The sequence below is a fragment of the Ursus arctos genome, unplaced genomic scaffold (genome assembly GCF_023065955.2).
Source record: "Ursus arctos isolate Adak ecotype North America unplaced genomic scaffold, UrsArc2.0 scaffold_144, whole genome shotgun sequence".
Classification (NCBI taxonomy): Eukaryota; Metazoa; Chordata; class Mammalia; order Carnivora; family Ursidae; genus Ursus; species Ursus arctos.
This window is the reverse complement of record NW_026622813.1, coordinates 41845-56638: the sequence shown is the minus strand read 5'-3', so window position 1 is coordinate 56638 and position 14794 is coordinate 41845.

Here is a 14794-nt window from a genome sequence, read left to right as displayed (position 1 = left end):
TGGACGATTCTCTTATACCATACATAAAGATAACTCAAGATGGATGAAAGACCTAAATGTGAGAGAAAACCATCAAAATCCTAGTGGAGAACATAGGCAGTAACTTCTTTGACCTCAGCTGCAGCAACTTCTTGCAAGACGGATCTCTAAAGGCAAGGGGAAAAAAGGCAAAAATAACTAAATAACTATTGGGACATCATCAAGATATAAAGCTTCTTTTTTTAATAATAATTTTTATTATGTTATGTTAATCACCATACAGTATATCCTTAGTTTTTGATGTAATGTTCCATGATTCATTATTTGCATGTAACACCCAGTGCACCATGCTACATGTGCCCTCCTTAATACCCATCATCAGCCTATCCCAGTCCCCCACCCACTCCCCTCTGAAGCCCTCAGTTTGTTTCCCAGAGTCCATAGTGTCTCATGGTTCATTCCTCCTTCTGTTTACCCCCCCCTTCATTCTTCCCTTCCTTCTCCTACCGATCCTCATGCTATTTCTTACTTTCTTTAAGATTTTATTTATTTATTTATTTATTTGACAGAGAGAGACAGCCAGAGAGAGAGGGAACACAAGCAGAGGGAGTGGGAGAGGAAGAAGCAGGCTCCAAGCGGAGGAGCCCAATGTGGGACTCAATCCCAGAATGCTGGGATCACACCCTGAGCCGAAGGCAGACACTTAATGACTGAGCCAACAGGCGCCCCCCTACTATTTCTTATGTTCCATAAATGAGTGAAACCATATGATAATTGTCTTTCTGTGCTTGACTTATTTCACTTAGCATAATCTCCTCCAGTCCCATCCATGTTGGTGCAAATGTTGGGTAATCATTCTTTCTGATGGCTGAGTAATATTCCATAGTATATATGGACCATATCTTCTTTATCCATTTGTCTGTTGAAGGGCATCTCGGCCCTTCCAAAATTTAACTATTGTGGACAATGCTGCTATGAACATTGCAGTGCATATGGCCCTTCTCTTCACTACGTCTGTATCTTTGGGGTAAATACCCAGTAGTGCAATGGCTGGGTCATAGGGTAGCTCAATTATTCAATTTTTAAGGGACCTCCACACTGCTTTCCAAAATGGCTGTACCAACTTGCATTCCCACCAGCAGTGTAATAGGGACCCCCTTTCTCCACATCCTCTCCAACATTTGTTGTTTCTTGCCTTGTCAATTTTTGCCATTCTAACTGCTGTAGGTGGTATCTCAAGGTGGTTTTGATTTGAATTTCCCTGATGGCTAATGATTTTGAACATTTTTTCATGTGTCTGTTAGCCATTTGTATGTCTTCATTGTAAAAGTGTTCATATCTTCTGCCCATTTTTGATTTGCTGTTTCTCATGTACTGAGTTTGAGAAGCTCTTTGTAGATCTTGGATACCAGTCTTTTATCTGTAGTGTCATTTGCAAGTATCTTCTCCCACTCCATGGGCTGCCTCTTAGTTTTTCTGACTGTTTTTACTTGATGAAGTCCCACAAGTTCATTTTTTGTTTTGTTTCTCTTGCCTTTGGAGATGTGTCATGAAAAAAGTTGCCGTGGCCAATGTCGTAGAGGTTGCTGCCTATGTTCTCCTCTAGGATTTTGATGGATTCCTGTCTCACATCGAGTTCTTTCATCCATTTGGAGTTTATTTTTGTGTATGGTGTGAGAGAGTGGTCAAGTTTCATTCTTTTGCATGTAGCTGTCCAATTTTCCCAGCACCATTTATTGAAGAGACTGTCTTTTTTCTGCTGGATGTTTTTTCCTGCTTTATCAAAGATTACTTGCCCAAGGAGCCGAGGGTCCATTTCTGGGTTCTCTATTCTGTTCCATTGGTCTTTGTGTCTGTTTTTGTGCTGGTACCATGCTATCTTTTTTATCACAGCTTTCTAGTATACCTTGAAATCAGCAATGTGATGCCCCCAGCTTTGTTTTTCCTTTTCAACAATTCCTTGGCGATTCGGGGCCTTTTCTGGTTCCACACAAATTTAAGGGCTGTTTGTTCCAGTTCATTGAAAAACGTCATTGGTATTTTGATCGGGATGGCAGAGAAAGTGTAGATTGCTCTGGGTAGCATAGACATTTTAACTATGTTAATTCTTCCGATCTATGAGCATGCAATATTTTTCCTTCTTTTTATGTCTTCTTTAGTGTCTTTCAACAGTGATTTGTAGTTTCTAGAATATAGATCCTTTACATCTCTGGTTAAGTTAATTCCGAGATAACGTATGATTTTTGGTGCTATTGTAAATGGAATGGATTCTTAATTTCTCTTTCTTCAGTCTCATTGTTTGTGTATAGAAATGCAACTGATTTCTGAGCATTGATTTTGTATCCCGTCACATTACTGAATTACTCTGTAAGTTCTAGTAGTTTGGGGGTGAAGTCTTTTGGGTTTTCCGTATAGAATATCGTGTCATATGCGAAGAGAGACAGTTTGACTTCTTCTTTGCCTATTTGAATACCTTTTATCCCTTTTTGTTGTCTGATTGCTGTTGCAAGGACTTCTAGTACTATGCTGAATAATAGTGGCGAGAGTGGGCATCCTTGTCGTGTTCCTGATCTTAAGGGAAAGGCTTCCAGCTTTCCGCCATTGACAATGATATTTGCTGTAGGCTTTTCATAGATGGTTTTTATGTGATTGAGGAATGTACCCTCTATCCCTACACTTTGAAGTGTTTTAATCATGAAAGGATGCTGTATTTTGTCAAATGCTTTTTCTGCATCCATTGAGAGGATCATATGGTTCTTGACTCTTTTCTTGTTGATATGATCTATCACACTGATCAATTTGTGAATGTTGAACCACCCTTGCATCCCAGGGATGAATCCCACTTGATCATGATGGATAATCCTTTTAATGTACTGTTGGTTCCTATTAGGTAGGATCTTGCTGAGAAATATGGCATCCATATTCATCAGAGATATCAGTCTGTAATTCTCCTTTTTGATGGCATCTTTGCCTGGTTTGGGATGAAGGTAATACTGGCCTCATAGAATGAGTTTGGTAGTTTTCCTTTTGTTTCTATTTTTTGAAACAGCTTCAGTAGGTATTATTTCTTCTTTGAATGTTTGGTAGAATTCCCTGGGGAATCCGTCAGGGCCTGGACTCTTGTTTTTGGGGAGGTTTTAGATCACTGCTTCAGTCTCTTCATAATCAGTCTGTTTAAATAATCAATTTCTTCCTGTTTCAGTCTTGGTAGTTTATAGGTTTCCAGGAAGGCATCCATTTCTTCCAGGGGGTTTAATTTATTGGCAAAAGCTGTTGATACAAGTTTCTAATAATCCTTCCTATTTCATTGGTGTTGGTCATGATCTCTCCCCTTTCATTCATAATTTTATTAATATATGTCTTTTCTTTATTCTTTTGAATAAGTCTTTCCAGTGGCTTATCGATCTTATTTATTCTTTCAAAGAACCAGCTTCTAGTTCTGTTGAGCTTCTCTACTGTGCTGCTGGTTTCTAATTCATTGATCTCTGCTCTAATCTTAATCAACTGCTTTCTCGTGCTTGGGTTAGGCCTGTTCTTCTGTTCCAACTCCAGCGGCTTGAGGTGAGAATATAAAAACTGCATTTTAGATTTTTCTATTCTTTTGAGTGAGGCTTGGGTGGCTATGTATTTTTCCCTTTGGACCACCTTTGCAGGTTTTGGACTGATATGTTTTCATTCTCATTGGTCTCCAAAAATTGTTTAATCTGATTTTTAAAATCCTGGTTTACCCAGTCATTCTTAAGCAAGATGGTTCTTAGGTTCGAAGTGTTTGAGTTTCTTCCAAATTCTTCCTTGTGATTGAGTTTCAGTTTCAAAGCATTGTGGTCTGAATAATCTCAGGCTTTTGGTATTGGTTGAGACCTGTTTTGTGACCCAGCATATGGTCTATTCTGGAGAAATTCCATGTGCATTCGAAAAGAATGAGTATTCTGTTGTTCTGGGGTATAGTGTTCTGTATATATCTATGAGGTGCATCTGGTCCAGTATGTCATTCAAAGCTCGTTTCTTTGTTGATTTTCTGCTTAGGTGATCTGTCTATTGCTGAGAGCAGAGTGTTGAGGTCCCCTACTATTAACATATTATTATCTATATGTCTCTTTGTTCTGCTAAAGAGTTGGCTTGTGTATCTTGCTCCTCCCCTTTTTTGGGGGCTATAGATATTTATAATTGTCATATCCACTTGTTGGATCCATCCTTTAAGAATAATATAGTGTCATTCTGTATCTCTAACTACAGTCTTTAGTTTAAAATCTAATCTGTCTGATATGAGAATCGCTATCCCAGTTTTCTTTTGAGGTCCATTGGCATGAAAAATGGTTTTCCATCCCATCACTTTCATACTGGATGTATCTTTAGGTTCAAAATGAGTCTCTTGTAGACAACAAATGGATGGATCATGTCTTTTTATCCAATCTGCAACCCTGTGGCATTTATGGGAGCATTTAGGCCATTCACATTGAGAGTGATTTAGAGATATGATTTTAATGATGTCATGTTGCCTATGAAGTCTTTGTCTCTATAGATTGTAAATTTCTGTTCTGTATCACTCTTTGTTCCTTTTTACTTTTATAGAACCCCCCTTAATAACTCTCGTAGGGCTGGCTTGGTGGTCACAAATTCCTTTAGTTTCTGCCAGTCTTGGAATGTCCTTGTCTCTCCATCAATTCTGAATGACAGCCTTGCTGGATAAAGGATCCTTGGCTGCCTGTTCTTCTCAGTTAAAGCTTTGAAAATAGCTTGCCAACCCTTCCTGGCCTGCCAGATCTCTGTAGACAGACTGACGTTATTCTGATATTCTTCCCTCTTTACGTAAGGATTTTCTTCCCCCTGGACACTTTCAAGACTGTGTCCTTGGTCCAATATTTGAGAAGTGCACTATGATGTGATGTGGTGTAGGTCTGTTCTCATTGATCTTGGGAGGGGTCCTCTCTGCCCCTTGGACATGAACGCTTATTTCCTTTGCCAGATTAGGGATATTCTCAGCTACTATTTGTTCAAATATCTCTTCTAGATCTCTCCCTTTCTCCACCCCCTCGGGGATGCCAGTGATTCTGACATTGGAACATTTCATTGAGTCAGTAATCTCCTGTAATCTACATTCTTGAGATTGGAATTTTTTGAGCCAACTTTCTCTTTTAATTTTCTCTTCTGCCATCCCATCCTCCAATTCACTAATTAGTTCTGCCTCATTTACCCTGGCTGTCAGAGCATCTAGTTTAGACTACATTTGATTCATAGCATTTTTAATTTCTGCCAGATTTGCTCTAATTTCCGCCCTTAGAGATTCCATATTCTCATTAATATTTTCATTAATATTTTTTTCAACCCTACACATCACTTGACCATTATTACTCTGATCTCCATTTCTGACAATTTGGTTATATCCATATCCATCATTTCTGTGGAAGAGGGCACAGTCTCTGTCTCCTTTCTTTGATGAGCATTTCTTCTCTTCATTCTGATGAGGAAAGGTTGTGGGGATGCACAGAGCCCAAATTATTGACCAAGACCCAGCAGTGTGCACTTGTTTTTCAGGGACCTTAGGGATGTAGGCTTCTTAATTTTCATCCTTCCTTCTGGGGGAGGGGCTGCCACACTGATACTCAGGCAACCCTGTTTGGGTAGAGTTACCCCATCCCTTCTGAGGGGGAGACAGGGATGGGCACAATATGAACCCGTATTTCCAGGCTTTTGTTCTCTGGCAGCTTTCCCTGGCAGTTTTCTGTGCCTCTTCTGAGAGTCAGAGCAGCGGTGGCCAAATCCCAGCCTGTCTCAGAACAGAGAGATTGCAGTCCACTCTTCACTGAGCTCTCCTGGCCACTCTAACTCTGTTTCCGTTGATGCTATTGAAAACCCTGCAGAGTCCCAGGATGTGTGCCTCACAGCACTCTCTCAGCCCTCACTTTCAGGGCTGGCACGTCTCTGTCCTTTGTGCTTCTAAAACTGCCAGCCGCCCCCGGTTCCCATGTGCGCTCCTGAGCTCCCAGTATCAGTCCGGTTCCAGTGAGCACTCCGGAGAACTCTGGTGCTCCCATTTTCAGTCTGTTTGCATGTGCGTTCTCGGGCTCACGGTCTTGGTCTCAGTCTGCTCTCTCGTGGGTGCTGGTTCATGAGTCCTGCCGCTCCCCAATGCAGGTGGCTACTGCTTCCCGGTGCCCAAAGGCAGCAGCTCCCTCCCCCTTCCGTTTATCTTCCGATATCTGTGCAGGGATTCACGGTTCCCCACTTTATACGTCAATACTCAGCACTGGAGATGTTCGTTTGTAGAGATCCAGATATATCTTCCTATCTCAGGCTGGTTTCGTGGGTGTTCAGGATGTTCAGGTAGATATCCAGCTGGATTCAGGGGAGCAGCTGAAAAAGGGTCCCCTACTCCTCCGCCATCTTTCCCCCCACTGCAAGATAAAAATATTCTGCACGGCAAGGGAAATAGTCAACAAAACTAAAAGGCAACCTATGGAATGGGAGAAGATATTTTTATTTCTTTTTATATGGATCATGCTTTTGTTCCTTACCTAGAACAGTCCCCCTAATTCATGATCAAGAAGATTTTCTCCTTGGTTTGTTCTAACGTTTTAGACTATAGCTCTTACATTCAGGTATTTGAGATATATTTTGTTATTTTTTGCACATGGGAGTAAGTAAGGGTTTATATTCATCCTCCTTGAAATTCATTGAGCTTTTGAATTTTGGATCTGTAGATTTATTTTTCATCCACTGTGAGAAATTTTTGGCTATTATTGTTTTCAAATATTTTTTTCTGCCTCTTTTTCTCTCTCTTGTGGGTCTCCTATTGCACAGATTGGTGTGCTTGTTGCTGTTTCACAGGTCTCTGAGGCTCTCTTCAGTTATATATTGATACACTTTCTTGCTTTTTGCTGTTCAGAGTGAATAATTTGTTAGTGTATCTTTAAATCACTGGTTCTTTATTCTGCCATCTCATAGCTGTTTTTGAGCCCTTTTAATGAAGAAAGTAGTTATATACTTAAACTCTCAAATTCAAATGCAGTCATTTTAAAATAATTTATCTTTTTTGATATCCTCTGTTATGTCATTGCTTTCATACTTTCAGTCTTTTAAATTTGGCTTTCTTTGGTTCTTTGAACATATTAATAATAGGTGATTTAAAGGTTTTGTCTGCCAAATCCAAAATCTGGGTCCCTCCAAAGACAGTTTAATTGTCTATTTATGTCCCTCTGAGTATAGATATTATTTACTGGTGTTTTTTGCATAATTCATAAATTTTTGTTGAAAACTGGACTCTGTAGGTAACATGATATAGAAACTGTGAATTCCAATTCTTCTTCACACCTGGGGATTATTTTTATGGCTGTGTTTTTTTTCTCTCAAGATTTTATTTAAATTCCAGTTAGCTAACATACAGTGTAATATTAGTTTCACGTGTAGGATTTAGTGATTCATGCCTTACATACAACACCCAGTGCTCATCACAACAGTTGCCCTCCTTAACTCATCACCCATTTAACCCATCTCCCTGTCCATCTTCCCTCCAGCAATCATCAGTTTGTTCTCTGTAGTTAAGAGTCTGCTTTATGGCTTGCGTCTCTCTTTTTTCTCTCCCCATGTACATCTTTTTTTTTTAATTCTTCATGTGAATGAAATCATATGATATTTGTCTTTCTCTGACTAAATCATTTCACTTAGCATAATACTCTCTAGCTCCAACCATGTTGTTGCAAATGGCAAGATTTCATTCTTTTTCATGGCTGAGTAATATATTCCATTGTGTGTGTGTGTGTGTGTGTGTGTGTGTGTGTGTGTGTGTGTGTGTTTGTGTGTGTGTGTGTGTATACCACTTCTTTATCCACTCATCAGTTGATGAGCACTTGGGCTTTTTCCATAATTTGGCTATTGTTGATTATGCTGCTGTAAACATTGGAGTGCATGTATCCCTTTGAATCAGTATTTTTGTACACTTTGGGTAAATACCTAGTAGTTCAGTTGCTGAGTAGTTATTTTTAACTTTTTGAAGAAACTGCAGAGTGTTTTTCAGACTGTCTGCACCAGTTTGCATTCCCAACAAGAGAGTAAGATGGTTCCCCTTTCTCCCCATTCTCACCAACATCAGTTGTCTCTTGTGTTGTTAATTTTTGCTGTTTTGACAGGTGTGAGGTGATATCTCATTGTAGTTTTGATGTGTATTTCCCTGATGATAACTGATGTTGAGCATCTTTTCATGTGTCTGTTAGCCATCTGTATGTCTTCTTTGGAAAAATGTCTGTTCATGTCTTCTGCCCCTTACTTACCTGGGTTATTCATTTTTTAGGTGTTGAGTTTGATAAGTTCTTTATAGATTTTAGATACTAACCCTTTATCAGATATGTCATTTGCAAATACCTTCTCCCATTCCTAATGTTGCCTTTTGGTTTCATTGATTGTGTCCTTCACTGTGCAGAAGCTTTTTATCTTGATGAAGTCCCAATAGTTCATTTTTGCTCATTTCCCTTGCCTTTGGAGATGTATCTAGCAAGAAGTTGCTGCAGCCTAGGTCAAAGAGGTTGCTGCCTGTGTACTCCTTTAGAATTTTGATGGTTTTCTGTCTCACATTTAGGTCGTTCATCCATTTGGAATTTATTTTTGTGTGTGGTGTAAGAAAGTGGTCAAGTTTCATTCTTTTCCATGGTGCTGTTCAGTTTTCCCATTTGTTGAAGAGACTGCCTTTTTTCCATTGGATATTTTCCCACTTTGTTGAAGATAAGTTGACCATTCATTTCTGTTTTCCATTTGGTCCCATTGAACTGTGTGTCTGTTTTTGTGCCAGTACCATACAGTCTTGACAACAGCTTTGTAATATAACTTGAGTCTGGAATTGTGATGCCTCTGGTTTTGCTTTTGTTTTTCAAGATTGTTTTGGCTGCTTAAATGTGTAGATTGCTTTGGGTAGTGTAGACATTTTAACAATATTTGTTCTAATCCATCAGTATGAAATACTTTTCCATTTCTTTGTGTCATCTTCAATTTCTTTCATCAGTGTTTTATAAGTTTTCAGAGAACAGATCTTTTACCTCTTTGGTGAGGTTTATTCCTAGGTATCTTATAACTTTTTGTGCAATAAATGAGATTGATTTCTTGATTTCTCTTTCTGCTGCTTCATTATCAGTGTATAGAAATGCAACACATTCCTGTATGTTGACTTTGTATAGTGTATCAGTTGTAGCAATTTTTTTGGTGGAATCTTATGGGTTTTCTCTATAGAATACCATGTCATCTGTAGTAGTGAAAGTTTGACTTCTCCCTTGACAATTTGGATGCCTTTTATAATATGTTTATTATAATAATACATTTCTGATATGTTGCCAGTTTTTAGTACAGACTAAATGCTTGACATTGGCATGTAATGTGAGTTCCATAAGAAGGAATTGAGTGAAAATGAATAATTACCTTTAAAATAGTGACCCTCAACCCAGGATGATTGTGTTGCTTAGGAGGTGTTTGGTGATATGTAGAGATATTCTTGATGATCGTGATGTGGACAGTGACCTTTGCTGCTCCGGGCATCTATTGGATGTAGGTCCGACATAGTGCCAAAAATCCACAACAAATAGGACCCACAAAAAGACTTAGATTCCCCAGAGTGTCAGTAGGGCTAAGGTTGGTTGACAAATACTTTCAACTCAAAAAGATGGGAATGCTATGTATATTTTCTTCCTGATATCTCTTAGGTTACAGTTGATTTTAAGACTTATAGTCTGGGTTTTTGAAAATCCTGTGAGTTTGCTGTCACTTTGATGACAGCTAAGCTTTCATTGCTTGCATATTTTTGCTTTTAAAACATTTTGGGAAGTATTTTTATATTTGTTGTACTCTCTGAGACTATCTCATTTATTTTATCATTTATTGAAAGCCACAGTTAATAGTGTACTAAATAGTATTTATGAAGAGATAGGGGATGCTACAGGGGCCTGAGAGAAAATAATATGAAGAAGCGTTTTATTTATAACTCTCAATTTTTATACATTTTGTTTAGTATTTTTGTTTTATTTTACTTGTGAGATGCTTTGTAAAATACAAAATAGAAGTAGTTGTAAGAGGAATGTGGGTGTATTTCTGATCTCAGGGGAAAGCTCTTAATATATTACCTGCAATGTGTCCTGTAGTTTTTGTGTAAATACTATTTATCAGAATAAGTTCCCTTCTATTCTTATTTTTCTAGGGCTGCTGTAACAATTACCACAAATTTTGTGGCTTAAAAATCCAGGTATTTATTTTTTGACATTTTTAGAAACTAGAAATCCAAAATCAAGATGTTGATTCATCCATATTCCCTCTGAAGACTCCAGGTGAGATTTTTTTCTTTGCTTTTTCCATCTGTTGGCGACTCCTGGCATTCCTTGGCTTGTGACAACATAATTCCAATCTCTGCCTCTGTCTTCACATAGCTTCCCTCCTTGTGTCTCTTTGTGTCCTTTTTTGCCTCTTATAAGGATACCTGTTGGATTTAATGTCCATCCTAGTTCACTGTGATGTTATCTTGATCCTTACCTTACTAACATATACAAAAACAGGGGCTCCTGGGTGGCACAGCGGTTGAGCGTCTGCCTTTGGCTCAGGGCGTGATCCCGGCGTTATGGGATCGAGCCCCACATCAGGCTCCTCTGCTATGAGCCTGCTTCTTCCTTTCCCACTCCCCCTGCTTGTGTTCCCTCTCTCGCTGGCTGTCTCTATCTCTGTCAAATAAATAAATAGAATCTTAAAAAAAAACATATACAAAAACACTGTTTCCAGATTTTATCACATTCTTGTGTTCTGGATGGACATGAATTTTGTGGCGACACTGTTCAACCTAGCATACATTTTATACCTAGTGTGCTAAAACTTGTTAAGAGATTTGTTGAGAATAGGTATTGGATTTAATAGAACACCTTTTCTATGTCTATAAAAACGTTAGTATGATTTTTCTTCCCTTCATATACTTGATATAGTGAACTCCTTTGATTGATTTCCAACAGTTAAAACAACCTTGCATTCTGAGATACAACCAACTTACCCTGGTGTTTTCTCTTACATATATCAGTGTTTCTATTTTGTTATTACTTTTTAGATTTTTGTATCTGTGTTAAAAGGATATACAAATTGGTTTATTATTTTTCTTTCTTGTAATGTTATTGTCTTTTTAAAAACTCTGATCATTGGAAGGAAAGGATTAGTAACTGGTCTATAAGCCTTCTGTTTCATGGTCAAGAAAAAGCGTTGGGGTAGGGAGAGAGAGGCATGAGGAGGGGGAGAGAATGAATGGGAGTAAAAGGAAGAAATGACCTGGTCAAATATTCATGAATACACGGTAACTGGATTTCCTCCTAGTGGTCTTTATTAGAAGATAGAAAATGGAATGTTAGTAGGATATACGTTATCATTCTAGTTTTCTCATGGTAAATGAGCCTGGAGTTTATGTTTTATGAAATAGAACGCACAACAAAATATTAATATTTTCTTTGTACATATTGGAATATAAAAAGGAGATATGTCATGACCAAAATAGCTCTCTTTTTGTAAGTGATAAGAGTTCTTGTATCATTGGAGACTTCATCTATTATATCTGGGCCATGTAACATCCTCGTGCAACAAGAGAGAACCTGGGAGGTATGTTGGCACCTCAGACATAGTTTCACTTGTGTCTTACAGTTACCTGTATCCTTGAATTTTTAGAAAAGTGTGTAACTTAGTAAGATCTCTGATTGTTGTGTCTTTGGTATGGCCGTCAGACCCTTTATTTTATCTCAGTCATATAAACTGTATCATCTTTTTAAATATAGATTTCTAAAAGAGATTTAGAATGCTTTTTCTTGTTCCTTGTTTGGAGAATTCCCTAGTGGAATTGTTTTAAGTTTTTCTTTTTCATTGGAGTGGAATGTGGCAGTCAGGTTTCAACCAGGAGAGTGAAATTACACCACTTACTTGAACAGTGAGAATTTAATTTAAAGAATCATTAGGTGTAACGTGTTGAACTAGGTAATTGAAAGGATAAATGGTTGCAGTCTCCTCAGCTAACCTAATGCTGGCACAGTGGACCCTTGAATGAAACAGATGTGGTAGAAAGGAATGCTATGGGTAGTCTCTACAGAGTGAGCTTTTCTGTGACTTTTTGCTTGTTACTGCCACTGTAGACTCTTTGACCTGTCAGCAGCACGGGGAGATCTTTGAAATGGTACCATGTTTCAAGGACTGAGATCAATCAGTTGACAGTAGTTGCTGGCACTGAACTCTTTCTAAACTGGAGGAGATATTTATCCTTATGGGGATTCATATATGTATTTTGAGTATGTATTATCTTTCCTAATTTGAGTGCTTTGGCCTGCATCACTCTCCAAGTGTTTGCAGTGTCTGATTTCCAGTATGAAATCCTGCATAATATTTCCTTAGACCAAGACTACCCGCTTTATATCTAAGAAAGTACACATAAGCATGCAGAACAAAGGAACCCATTTTTCCTACATTGCATGACTAGGAGCTGTTGATCTGATAGAACATTGGAATAGCCTGTTACAGTTACACCTGAGGCACCAGTGAAGATGATACCTTGCAGAGTTGGGGTCTATGCTTCAATGTATATGCTTTGATCCTGTGACCTTTAGATGGTGCTGTGTCCCTTGTTGGTAAAAATACATAGGTTTTGCAAGCAAAGGGGTAGAGAAAATCATAAATCTTACCACAAATCTCAGTGGAGTTCTTGCATAATTTCTGTTCTCTGCCCTCACATTTTAGGTTTTGTTGTAGTGGGGAGACTGCTTCTTTTGGGAGACCCAGTACAGGTTATAATAAACCTAAAGTGTTTACCTGCTTTTCTGTCATTTGGGGTTCCTCACATTGGAAGACGAGCATTCAGAAGATCGAATTACCTCATTTTTATCCCATATTGGATAAATACCAGGTTGCTGCTTGTTAATGGGTGATACAGTGAAGAGTTTGTCTAAAACTAGGGATCCACTGAGGCATGCCTTGTTGGCTCCGTGATGGATGATAACTGTAGTGGAGCAACTGTAGCAACAGTAGATGGGCAGGAACACTTCAACCAGGGCTAACCTGCTCATAAAACACTGGCTCACCTCAGTAGACAAGTAACAGAGATCATCAGAAGAACCGTCTGAGGCCAGGGGGATTTAGAATGGGTGATAGAGGAGAATCTAACCATCAGCTATGAGCAACAGTGCTGCTGTAGCCTGTCACTCCTGTTTTAAGTCTTCCTTTTGTGAAAGTTAAAACAGCCACCACTTTGAAGAATCTATGACAGGATAAGGTAAAGGGAACTAAGTTCTTTAAAAAGAGGGATATGCTGTGGCATTTCTTGCTTCCAAACAAGGAGATGTTTCTCTACCGCAGGTACCTGAACACCTACCTGATGCTTTCTCCTCTGGCTTCCTGGAATGCACAGTAGTCCGTGTGGGAACGACTGGACATGCTAAGGAGTTAAAAATAAAAGGGTATTCCAGTGGGGTAGAGTTAAGAGGGCAGAGGAGTAGGGGACCCTAAGTTTGTCTGTTCCCTCAAATACAGCTAGTTATCAAATCATTCTGAACACTTGTGAAATGAATTGATGATGTGAGAAAAGAAATGGGGCAATTATGTAAGTAGAGAAGTGACCACTTCTGGAAGGTAGAAGGTACAGAGACTTGAGTCCGGGGTGATATATCTGAGGATACAGTGGAGGGGAGGGAGTCTGCTTAAGGAGGCCACCACAAAGTATTGTAAGTAGCAGAGCACAAAATTGGAACTTTTGTAAGTCTGCTGCAGTGGGGTGCATCCCCATCTTAAAGGTGCTCAGGTGGTGAAGTGGGGTGGGATCCAGGTGTGACAGTGTGGTCTCAGGTTGCTCAGATTCACAAGAAGAATGGGGGTGCCTGAGTGAAGCAGAATTCCCAGGTAGAAGAGCGGGCAAGCCAGCTGAAAACAGAGAGTCCAGGTGCTGCTTTTCTGCTCTTTGTTGCCATAAACTGCAAACTGCTGCACAGTTTTGTGACTGCTTTTCACGCAGGGGTCCAGCAAAAGGCAGAAGCATGGCAAGACCCCCCCCCCACCTTCCCCAGCAAGGAACAGCACAGTTCCATGACACAGGAGTCTATATAATTTGGAATTTTGAAACCCAGTCCCATACCTGAGATACAAACACTAGGCCATAGGCTGGGTGAACACAGTTCTTTAAAAACAAGAATGATTGACTGTTTTTCTGTGAGGTCCGCTGATGAGTGGGGGCTGCAAACTTTCATCTCCAGGGCTAGAGAGCCGGACACTACCATATTCATCCCACCCATCCTTGCTGAAAGTCTTCTGGGATCAAAACAGCCCCACATAGTGGAATCTGGAGCCACTTATGCTGAGCCGAGCCTCCTGGAAAGGAAGGTGCATTTATATTGGGGCAAGTGCACCTGAGAATCAGTGCAACAGACACCTCCCCCAGAAGACCAGCATGAACTGGCTCACACCAAGATTACTGAACACAGAGGGCTGGAAAGCTTCAGCTCTTGGGGAAAATAGTGTATAGCATTCATGGGATTTTTTCATTCTTTAGTATTTCAGTATTATTTTTTCATTTATTTTCTTGTTTTTTCAATTTTTTAATTTTTAATTTTATTTGTGCTATATATACATATATATAGACATATATATAGAGAGAGATTATAGACAGATATAGATATATTTTTGGTTCCTTTCGTTGTATTTTATTTTAAAAAATTTTTTTGTGTATATATAAGTGTGTTTCAATTTCCAATGTTGGGCTCTAGTTTCTTTTAACAAGCAGACCAAACCACACCCAGGATCTATTTTTTTGTTTTGTTTTGTTTTGTTTTTCTGGTTTATT